The 18,537-nt window shown below is 32.1% G+C and overlaps 2 long non-coding RNA genes across 4 annotated transcripts; one reads left to right on the forward strand and one right to left on the reverse strand.

Annotated features, from left to right (window-relative positions):
- Window positions 1–516: 516 nt before the first annotated feature.
- Window positions 517–6,874, reverse strand: LOC127070129 (uncharacterized). Of its 3 annotated transcripts, none has more exons than XR_007784202.1 (5): window positions 6,714–6,874; window positions 6,034–6,356; window positions 5,749–5,924; window positions 5,485–5,665; window positions 517–5,389 (listed from the first exon to the last, which is right to left on the reverse strand). It is a non-coding gene; the product is annotated as an uncharacterized LOC127070129 (long non-coding RNA). The 3 variants fall into 3 exon arrangements; XR_007784200.1 differs by having other exon boundaries at window positions 5,749–5,943; window positions 6,714–6,873; XR_007784201.1 differs by having other exon boundaries at window positions 5,749–5,943; window positions 6,649–6,789.
- Window positions 6,875–9,747: 2,873 nt separating this feature from the next.
- LOC127070158 (uncharacterized) lies at window positions 9,748–17,204 on the forward strand. The gene is made up of 8 exons (XR_007784254.1): window positions 9,748–10,352; window positions 10,843–10,992; window positions 11,530–11,586; window positions 11,694–11,850; window positions 15,048–15,306; window positions 15,548–15,758; window positions 15,867–16,055; window positions 16,128–17,204. It is a non-coding gene; the product is annotated as an uncharacterized LOC127070158 (long non-coding RNA).
- The last annotated feature ends 1,333 nt before the right edge of the window (window positions 17,205–18,537 follow it).

Genomic DNA, 18,537 nt, shown 5'->3' on the forward strand with positions numbered 1-18,537 from the left:
AACGATTTTTTATAACCACTCTGCGTATACTAGCGCGCTTACGTTCGCCAGTTCAAGTGGGCGTAAATGAGTGTCCGTGTCTGCGTAGCTCTGCATTATTTTGAAAACAAAATAGGTATTTTTTCATTAGTTTTCCTCTTATTCTATATAAACGAGTATATTTTTCGTGGATGATAATTGTTCCTTGTCACGTAGTAATTGTTTCACACGATCGAATCGACGGAGGAAATATAAAAATTTGCATAAAGTGTAATAAAAGGCGATGAATGTGTACTACACTCTTTGCTATGCAGCTGTCTTCAATTACCGCAAATTTCTTGAATAAATTTAAATCCGGTAAAGAATAATGATGTTTTACTATCAAGGAGTAAAAAGGGTAGAAATGATGTAAGTGTTATTTCCTTTTATTCCCAGGATATAGGTCCCGATGCGATGTTACCACACATCGGGAAGAGTCGAGCACAGAATTCAAGGAACCATTAAAGAGAAAATAGTAGCGTGTAAGGTTCAACGGAATTTACTATTGCTTAAACAGTGGTTTATTTAACTACTCGTACATGTATATAGTTTTAATAAATTTACAAATATCTGAAGTATTAAGTTTGAAGTATTCACCTTTATAAAAAGACGGCAATCGTCAAAGCCAGTCAAAAATTCGTTTTTCTTGACATTACCCGCAGTGACGTAACTCAGATGCATTCACGCAGAGATCAAAATCACAAATTATTGAAATTTTAGCTTAAATTATCTTTAGTTCCTCTCGGCTTTCAGTATCCGCAACATTAAAGCGAATATACTATCGTTTCAATATTACGATCATGAAAACAATTCATCTGTCGATTATACATTATTTTTAAGGAGATAGGTTGAAATGCTATAATCGTTACTATAGTAATAATATTATTCGATTTATCGAAGAGCAAGGAGAATGATACAAATTCTTTTTTCGTTGAGTAGACGCATGAAAAGCACCGAATGATTTAAATTTCGATATTTTTCCGTATTTACCGGTCTTACTCGGTGCCCATTCGAACGTTAATTATCAGCAACACGGTGGCGTTTCGTCGCACAAACGTCGTGTATATTATAACATATTGTATAATGGTATTTGATTTATAGGAATTTATATACATCGAGGAACAAATTTCTTGCAAAAGAAATCAAAAGTCTATTCCATATCATTTTCCACGATATCCACGATATGTTTTGAAGCAATTCAGGTAGACCATTTTGTGTTTATTCTTATTTTGTCATAAATTCAATTATTTTCATTTACTTATTTATTATATTACTTTTCCATAGTATTATTTACGAATGGATTGTTTGATTTTCTCGTAAATAATAAATTAAATAATAATAAATAATTTTTTTTTGAAACTAAATGAAATGCAAACATTTTTCAACGGTGGAGTTTACATTTATCTGTCTTGCAAAGATATATGAAACTATGAAATCGGTATCAGTTGGTTCATTTTACCGACAAACATCTCTTTACTTCTTTCTTAATGACATCATTTTTATTATTTCAATTTATTTGTCAAGTATCTCTTTAATACCATTTTCATTTATCTGCTTAGAGATGTTCACTATATCAACGTGTAGACAAATGTGTGAATAAATGTATATATATATACATACATATATATATATATATATGTATTAGATTTTAGTATATAGTAAGATATATATGAATATGTACATAGATATAAATGTATGTATTTGTGTGTATATATATAGAATCCCTCTGCCGTGTTAAAGAGTAATCAAAATTGCACCCATGAACGCATCAGGCCGAACGTATGACAAAAAATTTATTTATCCAAATTTCCGCGAAGCAAACTTTTAAAGTTCCGACGTTTATATTATCGAGGGTATGTTGTTTCAAACGATATAGATGATATAAAATTCATTACCCAGCCTAGTTGGTGGCTAATATATTATTCTGGGCTTTTCCCTTCTGTAACTCTAAGGAATATGATTAAATGACGATACAATAAACACATTGTACTTCCTTTTAAAGGATACAATAAATCCAAGAATTAAATCACAATTTGTCTTCCGTCTATCTTCTATCTCCTTTTTCATATATATTATTATTATTTTATATTATTATATTATTTTTATATTATTACTTTTATATATATTATTTCATGTATATTATACGTCTTATTTCATATATATATTTTTCATAAATGGATGAGATATTATGTCACAATGTTGCAAATAATTTTAAATCGACACTACCTTAGATGGTAATTTTTTTTTTATTTTATCCCTTATTATTTTCTACGAGATCTATGATTAGTTTTGAAGCAATTCTATCGTTTTCTTCCGGATTAATATTTATTTTTTCTAACGTGGCTTTATCAATGCTTTTCTGCAATTCTCTTTCCCTACTTATATCTTATATCACGAGACTTGTGCTTATTTGGACACTATCGTCTTCGTAATAAAAAAAAAAGGAATGGATAAATAAATGAAATGGAGATAATTGCGTTTTACGAAATCACCGGAATGATACATAACAATAACATAATAATTTCCTGTTTTTTTGACAATTTAGTCAAGGGATCTATTTATACTACTCGAAGCATCAATATGAACTGATTGCAGCTTTGAAAATCTCTTTCATCAGAATTAGGATCGGTTGTTTTCTTCATCAAGTTTCACTATGTATACAAGTTCTTCTTACAACCCTCCTTAAGCGGATCAGAGAAGGGCTCAGATTGTCGTGAAAGCACTTCCCATCTTCTCTTTCGTACAATCGACTGATATTCTTTTCATATAACTTCGTAATTGGATGATTTTTTGATTTGTTTTATTATGCCTTCTTTTCTTGTTAACAAATACATGCTGCTCAAGTTATCGAAGATAGCATTTTCGCTATTCCATAATAATAAAAAACATGTATTCGGAGAAAATCTTTCGTCACATTTATGGTGTCCTAATATTACCTTCTTCTCTTTCCCGTATTTCCCCGCCGAGAGAACCACTCAGTTAGTTAATCGAGGAATGGTCCAATTATCAAGTAATATGAAAAGAATATTAGTCGGTTTTAAAACTAAAATTCATACACGAAATTCGTAATGTTACTTCCTTGGCAAGTCCAACTTATACTTAAAAATAGTTTTCTAATGTTATTAGATATTAATGATATTACAATTTTCATATTATGAAAATTCTTATTGTAAAATCTGCTGTCGTATGAGGAGAAAATCGTTCGTCATATTTCTTTGTTTACAGATATTATAATTTTAGAAAGATCCCAGAACTAATAAGTCAGAAAATCAGAAGTGTAATATTCTTTTGGTGTATACTGTTTCGTGATGTCGAAATACACCCGTTTACTTATTTCTTTTTCTAATAACACAATGTCGTACTTTCTAAGATTATCAACGTCTCTCGAAACTTTTTAATGCTTCCTGAAGATGCTATAAAGCAACGTGTTAGATTTAAAGTCCCAATATCTCGTTTCGAAAAATCGTCCTTGTCCTTAACGTATCTGTAAAGATCCGTATGCTGTTCATTAAGTGACTAAAATAAAGCAGGAAGAGAAAGAAAAAATTTATAGAGGCAGTGACTACGAACATTGACGAGATTAATATAGCGCTGTTTTCGAATCGTTCATTCAAATGGTTATGTGAAGAGACGGAATATCCCCTTCTCAAAGGATCGAAGTGGGTTTTAGCTAGGGGATACAATCGATTGTGCTCGGAGAGATTTCTCGAAGGGCCGTCCGATGTTGCAAGCGGGACCTTGTTCAAAGGGGAATCGAAATGGAACGGAGGGAGGTTTATATTGCAAAAGAATTAAAGCTGCTGCAACGATTAAAACATTCACCGTTTCTCGACATAATAGTGTTAAATACCTAAAAATATATGTGAAATACTTTAAAATCGAAATAGATTTAAACTATATATGAAATATGAAATCAACGTTTAGGTCACTCAGTCAATTTAAATAATCATTCAATATAATTAAAAACAGAAGAAATGTTGATTCTGATATTATTAGATACTAATGATAACACTATCAATTTTCGTACTATTTAAATACTATGCAATTCTTATTGTAAAATATTCCGTCGTAAAAAAATTTTTTCTTCGGAATTTATATCTACTATCATATTCCTTGAAAACATTTTCTCCAAATATTACCTTACTTTCTTGTAAACAAATGCATATTGCTCAAGTTATGGAAGATGGTATCTTCGCTACTGCACAGCAATAAAAAATGTATTCGGAGCAAATCTTTCGTCACATTTATGGTTTCCCAATATTACCTTCTTCTCTTTCCCGTGTTTCCTCTCCGAGAGAACCACTCAGATAGTTAGTCAAGAAATGGTCAAATTACCAAGTTATATGAAAAGAATATCAATCGATTTTACGGAAAAGAAGTACACTCACAACGATCTGAGAGCTTCTCTGAACCACTTAAAGAGAGTGATAAGGACTTGTCTGCAATGGTACGCGAGTACGCCTCGTACGATGCAGCGATATTTGATGGAGTAAACAAGTAATCATAAAACTGAGGAGATATTTTGGAAGCTGAACTCACTTCTAGTGAAACAGAAACTTCTAGTGAAACATAGTTCCCTGGACTAATAAGCCAGAAAATCAGAAGAGTAATATTCTTTTGTTATATATCGTTTCGTGATTTCGATAAGAACGAAAGGTTTAATTCGAAAGTACTTGACGATAAGTACGGAAAAACATGTTAATAACAGGTAATTCGCGCTACGCACCAAAGGACTTCGTCCAAATTTCAATGTTTATGAAGATCGCTAATTAAATGTTACGAATATTTTTTAAGTACATGTCGTGAATATTATGACAAACAATTTGAAATATAGAATTCAGCATGTCTCCTTTTTTAATTATATCGAAGGGTTACCTAATTTAAATTGTTGGAATGACGGTGACGTAAACGTGGATTTTCCATTTCCCGTATAATTTAACAGTATTCCCCTGCTAACGTTATTTCTTCCACAAATGGTGAATCTTTTCATCAACCCTCCATGATAATTTGTTTTATGTGATGTATCTCCCTCAGTTTCATTTCAATTCCCCTTTGATCCTTGCCCCGCGTCGAACTTCGTACGACCCTTCTACACATCTTTCTGAGCACAATCGCATATACCCTCCACCTAAAACCCCTCACGTTTGGTTCTTTTGAAAACGCTAAATCCCACCCATTTCCTCGTACCACCGTTTCAAGCTTTATAAAATAGCGCCATATTGGTCTTTCAAAACTATGTCGGAAAAACACAAATATTTTTTCTTCTTTTCCCTTCTCCTAGATAGTCCCAATCACAACATGCACACAAGTGCAATAGTTAACGATGTTCCTCCTTTGGTTATGATTTCCAACTGCTTGTTGAACTCATCTTCTGCTTTTACGATGCATTATATAATAAAAGATGAGATTAATATAGAAAATTGGATAAGTTACTTAACAAGTTATTTATATCTGATCTCTTCGTACCTCGTTTATTAAAATTTAATATTGAAGTCGATTGTTGCTATAATAATGCTGTAGCATTAGCAACATTGTTCTCAGACACCATATAATTAGCTTCCACTCTCACCAACATGGATTTCACATTATTTCCAAGATTTGTAATAAATTCGTGAGCAGCATCAGCTTCTTCCGCCGCTTTTACGATCTGACACATTAAATAACGAATGACATGTAACGCAAAATTCTATGAGAAATTATTTAAATTTTTATTCATATATTATTATTCACCTGCTCTCCTTCGTCTAGCATCTTGTTTCCCATAACTAATATTCTTGATTACACTACTTGAAAGATATATGGATTCTTGATTTATATAAACTAATACAATACCTTAGGGATAGCTATAGTTAAGAGACATAAGGTCCGTCTCATCAATAGTAATACTTCGGTCGCCATCATAAAATCTGTATGAAAATTCAGTAACTGAAATAAAACGTACTTATGATACAGATTTTATCTTGCATATTATGCTTTGGAATAAAAAATTTATATCTTATTCCCAAAATATCTTACCATTCGATAAACACAGCATTGGTTGATTGACTATTTAAATATAAGATTAAAGAGAAAAATGTTCTCGTTTCGTTATCTGGTTGATGATCGGACATTGACATTATCCATATAGGAAGTTTCGTCGGATGTAAGGAAGAACAGGAAGTACAATGTGAATATGTTTCACTTCTGTTGTCGAATGTTAAATTATCAAGGAGAGCATAATTGAAATTCTCCTATCTTCTCAGAAAGTAATTACAATTCAGATAACAGTCGATTCAGCTCCCTCCCAACGCTTCAAGGCTATTGCAATTGCTTTCGTCTCCGTTTCATCTTCTGTACCTCTGGAAGAGTTTACAATTCGTAGTTTACTTAAGAGTCATGACAGACCCTCAATTGTTCATTTAAATTGTGCAGTCATCAAAGGTAAATCGGGTTACGCCCTTTTAAGCGATATAAAATATCTTCTACGAGAAGCAACAAAATAATACTTAGGATGGCATTGATCACGAAAATCAGTTTCATTTCCGTAATATTCTATTGAAATTTGAGAATAAGTTACACACTAACGATTACCGATAAATTTACGTTATATCGATAAGGAACAAAAGACTAGTGAGAATGAAGAAATTGTACCGTTTGGATTGCTTGTAAGTTTCTTTGAGACCTATGACGCGTAGGCACGATTATTTAGCACTTACTTGCACATTACTCGTTCAAAAATTTTTGAAAGGATGGCCTTCGCATGCGAGACTCTTCCCCACATCGTCAGGTCCGAAGACCCAGCTAATTTTCTAGGCGTGGCTCGCTGAAAGGGGTTATTACATTCTAAGCTGATAAATCAATACCACGTATTACACGATAGAAAGAGCGGAAATGTCATGAGTTGTGAGGAAGTAAATTTCCGACTTGTTTTCAATCAACTGGACAAATTATTTTCCTTTTTTTGTTTTTGTTCTTTTCTGTCTCTTTCACCAACTGTTTCTTTACAATATACAATTAGAAATTAACTAAAGAATTTTGACAGACGCCTTTTATTATTTTTCTCAGTCCTTACCGTTAAAAATGTACATCATTTTCGAATCAAGTGTTAATTTCGAGTAAGAAGAATTCCAAGAGAATTTGTTTTACAATATTATCTTTTATTCTCTTTCTTTATTTAAGCTAACAACTATCTTTATTTAAGCTAACAATATGGATTCAGAGATAGTAATTAGTTATACTTATTTTTCATTTCGCGTAATTCGTTTGAATGTGCTTTACGCAATGCATAACGATAACTTCCTATTCCACGGTTGAAAGAACCAAAAGGGATATGAGTGGAGGGAAAGGGATTTGTCCGCCAATCTCTTTTAATTTGAGTTGCTTGTGCCCTTTCCAGTAAACTATCATACAGAATAATCCACATTGCGTAACTGCATATTGTAAGAATCGGTTTTGCTTGGACTAATTCATCGCGCCCTTATTAATAGGTTAATCAAGAATTAATATTAAATGAAAAAGACTTAATTTTATTGTTGAAATTTTCTCATAATAAATTATTTTGTGTTCCTTAATATACACATTTTTAATTTCCATCTATCAAACGACGATCAAAAATGTTATATATGCAAACAATATTTTTTTCCCTGTTCATTTTATCATAAAAAAATGGTATAATCGGCGAAGTGATCTGCATGTGAAGTATCTAATCGTTCTTTGAAATTTTCAGTATTTTGTTACAGTTCATCGTCAGGGCAGCGATTCATTATGTTAAAGCGCGAATTTTCAAAAGTGAAAAAAACAAAGCATATCCATATATACCATGGAAGTACACATTGAATTACACGTTATCCGTCGATGATATTCTAGTATCTAAGATTATCAACGACTTCTAAAACTTCTGCAATGCTTCAGGAAATACCATATATTATCGTGCTGGAATAACCAACAAGGTATATCCTTTTGAAACATCGTCCTTTTCTCTGCCTTTCCCGTGGTACCATGTTCAATACCGTGTTCGTCAGCTGATCGATATTAAACGGAAAGGGAAAGAATGAATACAAAAGTTATAATGGCCATGACGACGAACCTGCTCGAGTCTAATATAGTACAGTTTCACGAAGCTACAGAGAGAACATCCCTTCAAAGGAACCAAAGCTAAGCAGCTTCGTAAGAGGATATAAGCGATTGCGTTCGGAAAAGTTCGTCGAAGAGACATCAGACGGTGCACGCGAATCGTGGATCAAAGTGGAATTTTTGCTCTAATGAAGGAACGTTCCTTCGTATATAAGAAGATTACTTCGCGGAATCTTTATAGATTCCATCTTTTTGAACCCTCAAAAGAATTCAATGCAGCCGGGAAAGTAAGATAAAGATCAATTAAAACGTCGACTGTGTTCCTGTTTATCGAACTATGTTTATTTTGATAGCAATTATTTAGGAAATTATATATACCGTAACTATATTTATTTCATTGCCATGAGTGAAATTGACAACGATAAGGAAAAACTTGGGGCGATTAAGAATGATTCCGAAAAGGAACATCTGCGAATCAATCTTGAAGAAGAAGAGGAAGAAGGAGGAGATACAGGATATGAAGATGGCCAAGGTGAGTGTAAAGATTATTCGTCCACGCTCGCACACGATTTATTAGACGATAGATTTTATCTCGACGACGATGATTCCACAGATAAATTTAATTCTAGTCAAAACGATGTTCGTCTTTCGGAAATTTTCTAACACGGTGTATCCTAAGATCGAAGTTATACGGATCGTCGAGACCTATCGGAGATAATAAAATAATAAGGAAAAAACAGAAAATGATATCGAGAATAGAAACGATTATGAGAATGGAAGGTTTAATCATGAATTGCAGGATAAGCTCATAAAAGTCGAAATAAAATTAAGGTAGATTTAAATGATTAAATTTTCAAAACGGTTAAACCTGTAGGGACGATTAAAGGATTTACCGATTTGTTCCATATTTACGTCACATTGACATCGTTATTCCATCAAATTAAATTAAGTAATCATTTGCTTAAATTAAAAACTGATGATATGTTGAATCAATCTTCTAAGGTGCTTGTCATAATATTCTCTTCGTTTGCTTAAAAGAGATTAATAATATTTAATTAACGTTTTAGTGTAATATTGTAAATTCAACGATGTAATTTGCTATGTAGTCAGGATTCTCTCGTTAGTACGTTTTGATTGGGATTTGAAGAAAATCCATCTGCATATTACGATCCTCCCTACGTATCAAGTACCTTCGTTTTAATCGATTAGGTATTATTTCTCTCCATCCTTGATTGTCCTTTGGCACGCTTGGATGGAGCAGTACAGGTGGACGGGAATGAGTGGCTCGGTCCTGTGAACGTAACACGCGTATCTGATTTTGATAACATGACAGGTATTTTTTCATTTGTCTATCCCTTATCAAACGAATAACAGCATCAGACAATTGGATGATACGATTGTATAACTCAATTATCTATTTAAATGTATCCTTTAATCACTCGGCTACATCTTTTCATAGCTATGGACGCGATACTGATTTAATTATTCCGTTCGATAAGCGAGGATTATATTATATTTCTAGTAAGATAATATTTGGAGTTTCGTAATGTACTATCCCAAAGATTTTTTTTTTCTAAATACGAGTATATTGAATGTAACACTATCATAATATTTCCCCCAACACAGGAGAGATCTATTATATTTCCTTCTAGCCATCGTTATTTGATCAAACGATCAATATCGTGCACGACATAAGTTATAAATATCGTAGGAAGATTCTCCATGAGATTGATTACCATTTCGTTTAAATACGATATTTTGAATTCTACTTTTTTGTTAATGTCGACATTTTGTCCCAAAAAGTGAATAAATATGAATTAGTCAATATAAACAAAAATTTCCTCTCGGAACGAAGGTAAACACAATTCGATTTTGACACAGTGAAACGATCGAAAAGATATGAATATGGAGAATGAAGAACAGTGGTATCAAAGGAGGAAAAGGGATCAAAAGGAGGAAAGAAAGATAAAGGCGAGAAGAAATTTCCCTTTTACGGTAATATTGATCCAAAGTTATTGTCAACATTGTGAAGAGATAATCGGGGGTGCCACCGTCGTGAATATATGTGAGAGGGAGTGGGACCAAACAGCGCATGCTCGACTTACTATACGAGGGGTTACGAGCCATCCGCGGAAATAATATGAACCGTTCATTCTGTTTCGAGTCGCCCGGCAAGCACGTTCTCGTGAGCTTTGAAGATGGACGGACCGGAGTAATATAAAAGCGCCTCTCCAGTCCGAATAATGGAAACCATCTGTAGCATTTTAAGCAACACGCTATCGGTTAGTTAAATCATTTTTGTATTTTATATATTTATAGTTTAATATTAACGTATTATACTGTATTTTATATAATTTTTTGTTCAATTCTACTGTTCTATATATAGCATATTATATAATACATCATAGAAAGTTGTATAGTTTTTTATTATTATTTTACACTATATATTACATGGTGCAATTTGTCTCGGATATATTATTGTATAATATTAAACAGAGAAAATAGTATAATTGGGGTTATCTGTCCGAAAATTTAGTGAAATATTTAGATAATACGAATATCCCTTGGAATGGTTACATTTGACAGTCTCCTTTTTTAATTGACGGGTTCTTACAGAACTATCTTTCGATAAATGAATAGTAATACATTATGAAGAATAGTAGTATTATTACATTCTGCTTAAAATCAGCTCATATATTTCCTCTTTTATTTACTATTCAAAAACAGGTAAAAATTATATAAAGTTAAACTGATATTTCCGTCTATTTCCAGGATATAGTTTTCGATGCGGCGTCACCACATACTTTGCGAACAGTCGATATTCCTTATATAAACGTCAAGAAGAGTGGACCGCATAATTCAAGGAATCATTAAAGAGGAATATTAAAGGCTACCACGAGCATTTATTCCTGGCAATATCCTGTAAGTAATTTTTTATTTTCTTGATTAGCAGCGTGTAATAATTATAATAACAAATTTTGTGAAAATTCTGCTTTTAATTTCTAATTTGATCGTATTGTATTCTTATAGCTTTGGAAACAATGACCCTACAGATTGGCTTCCCATATCATGTTGCATAAATTAGACATCTGTAACACTTCTGATTCTAATGATGCATACGTCGATATATTATTAAGGATACTTAGTAAAATGTTTGCAATAATATAAAATCACCTTGGAATGTTAACACTGACCAGTCTCCTTTTTTGATTAATTAACAATTATTACAAAAGTGTATTTCATTCGATCAATAGTGATATGATATTACGGGTTAAAAGTTATCATGAATCTCACCCTCTAATATCTTTCATAGTAATAATTTGCTTAATTATGTTTATTCATAGAGAGAGATACTGCTATTTTCGCTGGTTCATTACATATTTTACAATTACCGTAGAGAAACACTTAATTAATATTTTTCATTATATACACATTCGTAATTTTCTTCATTCTTTGCAGGCGGTTGCGACAGAGCTTCGATGTTTACTCGTCGGAGTAGAAAGGATGACTGATCCGGTAACTGTCCAAATCAATCATTTTACGACTTTACAGATAGCGAACGACCGCCATTTCAAAATTTAAGTCTATCGGAAAATAAATTAAAAATAGTTGTTGCTTTGCAGGTGTCCCGTGGGGCGTTTAACGGAATGTTACTAAAACAGTGGTTTATTTAACTTCTCGTCCATCTATTTTGTTCAAATGGATTTAAAATTACCGAAAGTATTAAGTTTGAAGTTCTCCGCTGTGGAAAGTGAAGATAACCGTTAAATTCATTCAAAGGTTCGTTTTTGTTGACATTATACGTAGCGACGCAATTCAGATGCAACCACTCTGAGATTAAAATTAGAAATTGTTGAGATATTAGGTTAAAATTATTTCATGTTCCTCGCGCGTTACGATCTTCGTAATATTTAAACGAATATGTGTATACACACGCGCACACACACACACACACACATTTATATATATGTATGTAGAGAATCTATCTGCCGTCTGAAAAGTATAATGAAAACTTCTTTCATGCACATAGCAAATATAAGGAAAAATTTTATATAATTTTTTCGCCAAGCTAACTTCAAACAATATGTAATGAACTTACAAAGTTCTAAGTGAAAATTGTTTTATCCTGCTCTATTTATAATTACGTCTTACAGGACTGACTGTATAAAAACAATAATGATCCCGCTGAATAATGAATAGAGGTAATGATAATTGAAGAAAAGAAACATTAAAATAGGCCGTATCTTATCGAGAGTGTTGTTTAAAATGATATAGACGATATAGTCCATTATTGTACCTGGGGGGGTGCTTATATATCGTTCCACCTTCTGAAGTTCCTAGAACCTGCATGGATGACTACTAGAGTCAGAATCAACAGCTTGTATTACTCTTTAAAGAACACAATAAATTCAATGATCATATTAAATTTTTTTACCATTTATTTCGGCCACCACTATTTTGCAGATATTAACGAGATTTTATGTCATCCGTGGTAACCTCATCACAATGTTACCAGTAATAATGGATAGATAATTTCACAAGGGGAAATTTCTTTTTGGTTTTATCCTTCCTTTTGCCATTCGATTCCGCTTATCGGTCATTCTATATACCTCATCTCTCCCTTGTGATTATTTTACTTTGTAAGCATCGAATTTGGTTTATCTACTTTTCAATGAGGACCGTATGTTTGAGGTACATATTTATTCATATTTATATAATTATCGTGAAGAGAATGTCGACATTATCAAGAAAAGGAGTCTTCCAAAATTATATTTAAAAAAAAAAGATTATCTCAAGGAGTAGCTATCTTTCCACAACATTTATAACTTTTACTTTGAACGAAGTCGAGCGTTTGATCGAACAACGATAGTAAGAAAACAATATAATAGATCTATACTATATTGGGGGAAGTATTATGTAAATGTTTATTATATGTACGCTTATGGAGATATTTAATCATTCGAGTAAATATTAGAAAAATGCCAAGTAAATTTGTCATATTATATTACTAGAAGTATAATGAAGTCGTTTCTATACTCGGTTATACGGTTACACGAACCGAGAAAGATAATATTTCCCGAGGAAGTAAATAGTTTGAAGCGTAGTATAGGAAATATTTTATTATTCGAAATATAAATGGATTATACTTCGAAATTTCCAGTCGGGAATAAATTTTTAGGAGAACGTACTCGTTCGTATGAAAGAACTAAATTAGTCGTGATACATCGATTTGCACATTCAGTAAGGCAGCTAATAGGTAATATAAATACCTTACTAACCGTATTGTCGAATTGTCTGCTTGGTTTTATGAGAGGAAAACAAATGAAAAAATACCTTTCTTCTTGTCAAAATAAGGAAGGAGATGTACACGTGCACGCCTACAGAACCGCACACGTAATCCCGCCCACATGAACTAGCGCGCATGAGCGAACTCAAGAGCATTGCTACATGGAGGGGGGTAATAAAAAATCGATTACCATGAAGGTACTTGACGAAACGTTTGGAAGAACGCAATGTGTACATGCTTTTTCATTAAATCCCAATCGAAATGTATTTGCGCTAGGCAGTAAATTAATTCGTCCATATACCTACATTTCTGAAAAATGTTCTTTATATGTTATTTTTAAGTACATGACGTGAATATTCCGACAAACAATTTAGAAACATTCAACCAAACGCTTCGTCTCTTTTTAATTATGTTGATTAATTATTTAAATTGACGATATAACGATGACACGGTGAGGTAAACTTACTCTGAATATTTATCGCATAATTTAAAAGTGTTCCCGGGCTACACCATTATCCCGAAAAATGGTGAATCTTTTGATCGTACATGGAGATTTAATCATTTTCAATGTTAAACCAGTACCAATGTTAGCCTGAGTACCATTTTAATTCCACTTCAATCCAGATTCCCTTTGCAACGGCGAACAGCCGTTCGATAAATCTCTCCCACCACACTCGCTTATATCTAGTAGCTAAGGCCACTTATCTTTGGAAACTTTCAATAACATATATTCCGTCTCGTCGTACCAACATTCGAATGATTATTTGTAAAACAATGCCATATTAATCTTGCAAGGTTCGTCGTCACCTGCACTATAAACATTTGGGCTTTTTCTTCCTCTTATTCCTGGTCAATCTCGATTACATAATGAAGGCGGAATAAAACACAATATTACGGATCACGTAAAGAAAGGGATTATGTTTGAAAGGGAAACGCGTTCCTTCCAAACCCAGTGCGTTGATTGAGAGTATCGTCAAGAAGCATTAAAAGTGTTTTGGAAATCGTTGATAATTTTAGATAGTAGAATTCCGCCGATCGATACTATGTAATTGAGTGTCCGCGCATAAGATATATAGATACATTTTTCTTTTCTTCTTTTCTCTAAATTCGAGTTATAATAATATAATATTAAGCGTCATATCACGTCACCTCTGGAGAATTGTAACAAAAGACTAAAAATGTTCAAGCACAACGTTTTAGATCATAACACCCGACAACTTCGAAAGTCATTTGCTTGATATTCCACGATAGATGAAGAATATTTTTTTGACGAAGGCTTCTTGACGAAACTATTTTCATACAAATGTATTTGTTCATGTAAGGTACTGTATATAAGGATCATAATGAAAAAACAGATACTTCTCAACCTGATCATTACACATACGATATTATTATTTTGACCAAAAAAAATATGTATATTAACGCCCGGAAGAAATTTTTATTGTGAGAGAATATCGATAAAAGTATGTCGTTTCATGGAATGTGAATCTTTGGTAGAGAAGAATCAATAAAACTAAAGCAGAAGCGCTTGTTACAATATTCTGTTATGCAATGTGGATTATTTCATATGGTAGTTAATAGAGATCAATAGAGAAATGCATTTCCTCTCAGTTTATGACCTTTTCTCTTCTTTCGAACATATAATAGGAAATATTGATTATTCTATTTGAAACGTAATAACCCTTTGCAGAGGGCCTACTCTTTGACGCCATGATAAGCAACCATAGCAACGAGCGGGGGATGAATATCGTCTGGCTGAGGACGGCGAAAAAGCTTTACGTCATTCCTTCGGTGGGTGTCGAACTAGCAATACGTGAGCAAGTGACGTACAATAAATATTCCCAATGTCTATAAATCATACGTTCCTAAGGGTAGTTTAACAAGCGGTTCAGGCGGTGGAAACAATTTCTTCGTTCTCACTAGTCTTCTGTTTATGTTATCAATATAAGGTAAATTTATCAGTAGTCATTAATATGTGACTTATTATAAAATTTCAATTATATTTTATCGAAATGAAACTGATTTTCCTGATCAATACCATCATAGTTATAATTTGTTGCTTTCGGAAAAGATACTTTATATCACTTAAAGGCGCGTAAATAGATTTATCTTTGTTACCTACACAATTAGATGAACAATTGAATGTCTATCATGAGTCTTTACTAACTTAGGAATTTAAAATTATTTTAGAGGTGCAGTTGCAATAGTCTTGCAGTATTGCAAAGGAGTCCAATTGACTTACATTTGAGTTTAATTCCAAAGAAGATACACGAATTTCAACTACGCTCATCGTGGTAAAGAAATATTCGACATCCAAAGTGCAACATATTTATGTCGGTACTTCCTGTTCTTCCGACCATAAATTCTACATGGATAGTACAAAGGCTGTGTTTGCCGAAAGGTAAGATGTTTTAGAGATAAGATTTATGTTTAATTGTAAAATGTAATGAGGAATACAAAATCTCTATCATAGGTATATTTTATAATAATTTATTGAATTTTTACATAGATTTTATGAAGTAGTTCCATTAAAGTATTTCCATTTATAAGTGAATTCAATTCAAATCTTCCACGCCGTATGAAACACAAATTCGCGAGAGAAGCACCTAATTCTGCGGTGTATGCAAACAACGTGGCACCATTATTTGCGCATTACTACAGTAACCATCGATTTTAATACCGGATTTTTATAAACGAGGTATGAAAAGATCAGATATAAGTAATTTGTCACATATCGTTTCCAATTTTCTATATGAATTTCATCTTTTAGCGCATTGGACTGCGAGGTCGGAAGAGTCGTTCAAGAAGCAATCCGAAAATCTAACCAAAAAAAGGAGACTTAGCTATTCCTCTTAGATTAAGTACTCTTAAATCTTCTTATATTGATGTATTGCAACATGATGGTAATATAGAGGTAGATTTGATACTGAATAATCACTTTTTTACATGTTTGATTGATATCTTCATTTTTGGAAAATAGATTGGACTACAATTTTTATACACAAGTGTTATAATCAAGATATCCGTAAATTCGGCTCCTGTGTAATTATTATCAGTTGTAGGAATTGCTTTCGCCTTCTATTTTCTTTCGTATATATTTAAAACAAGTAAAAATTCGTAGATTAGTTAAGACTTATCAATGCTATTCGTTCATTTTAATTGTATAAAATTGTACGGAAGATAAGTCAGATGATGCCATTTAAGTGCTACAGTAACTTCTATTGCTACAACAAAATAATAATTATAATGATATGAATCAAGAGAATCAGTTTCATTGCTATAATTTAGAAATGTAACGTTGTAATAATTCTGATGCAAACGGCAACTACTAAATTTAAAGATTATTGATGGCGTAAGAGTATGACGAGTGAGAATGATGAAATTGTTTCTGCCGTTTCAATTGCTTGTAAAGGTGTTCTTTCGGATGTATGACTTATATACACATCGGGCATATTTCACGTATGGCACTCACTCGTGTATTACTAGTTCGAAAACCACCGAAGGAATGACTTTCCCCGGCGAAATTAATTAACTAATAAACCGTTGTCACGTTATAAGACCATGCTTCCTACCTTGTTCATAAAAAATTCCCCTCTCCAGTTTTCATTTCCTCTACGTAAATGAGAAATTATCTCATAAATCTTGGAATCTTGTAATGCAATCGACAATTATTCGTTTCATTCTTAATCGAAATTATCATGTAAAATTGTATTTTTTTTAATTAAAATTATATAAATAATTATGTATTTATTATAAAATTATGTATTAATTATAGTTACATAAGTTCAAATTTTTTAATTATGCTTTTAATTGTATTATTTATAATATAATTAATTATTATGAATAATTGTTGTAATAATTATTACAATAGTTATAATTATTGTAATTATCAATTGTATTTGCTATGAAATTAATCATAAATACATATACGAAATTTGTAATATTTCTTCTTTCGTAATTTCAAGTTATACTCAAAAGTAGCGTTCTAATATTATTAGATATTAATGATATTATAATTTTCTTACTATGTAATTTTTATTGTAAAATCTGTCGTAAAAAAATTTTCTCGTCGGAGGTTATAACTACTTTCATATTCCTCTAAATATTATCTTCTTTTCTTGTAAACAAGTGCATATTGCTCAAGATATCGAAGCATTAATTGTACAATAATAAAAAACTTCTATGTGGAGAAAATCTTTCGTCATATTTCTTTGTTTCCTGATATTATCTTCTTAGATAGATCCCAGAACTAATAAGTCAGAAAATCAGAAAAGTAATATTCTTTTGGTGTATATCGTTTCGTGATTTCGTAATATACAATTTAAGTCTTCCATTCAGTTTACTTACGTATTTCTTTTTCATTATGAGAGTGGCAAAATTTACAAGGACGGGTAAGTTTCGAGTCATAAGTAATACCGAAGAGGAATTCCACATAGACATTTATACGGATACGTTAGAAATAAAAAATATTAATCGCTAAGAAAACGATGGAAGTGATAGTAATGACATCCAGCAAAAAAAGAGATTTCATATGTAATGCGAGGGATTATAATGTGGGAGGAGTATTCATTCAACATTTATCATAGGCAACGTAGAAAATTATGAAGGACAAAATTTTAATTTTTTTGCATAAATATACGATCCTCCATGTCTACAAATTCATATAAACCGAATATCATTGTAACGCATTAGTTGGTTTCAAAGTTATGATTTATAATGTGATGTGAATCGTAGGACAATGTTTGCGCAATAAATTACCATCCTTATAGCTAACGTTCGAGCGGTTGCCGAGCAGACAAGGTTATTACGTTTTGCTCTCCTTAATTGCATTCACAAACAGAAAGGTCAAAGATGAAATTAAGAGGAATTAATTAAGAGGAAGGAACTTCTCTAACAAGCTCTTTTAATTCGACATCTTACCTTTCTTTCTTTTTCTTCTTCTTTTCTTTTTTTCTTTATAGTTTACAATTTGTACTTAACTAACGGATGTTGACGAGTGACAATTAACTTTTTTCTTATTTGTATGTTTAAAAATGACAATCAATACGAATTAATTTTTCCTTTTTTTTTATCTCTTGAAACTATCATTCCTTTTCCTTTATTACGCAGTAATAAAGAATATGGTCTCAGAAAAAATCTTTTGTCATCTTTGCTGTTTTTTTTTTTTTTTCGTTATATCG

Source organism: Vespula vulgaris, chromosome 17 (assembly GCF_905475345.1).
Source record: "Vespula vulgaris chromosome 17, iyVesVulg1.1, whole genome shotgun sequence".
NCBI classification, from domain to species: domain Eukaryota; kingdom Metazoa; phylum Arthropoda; class Insecta; order Hymenoptera; family Vespidae; genus Vespula; species Vespula vulgaris.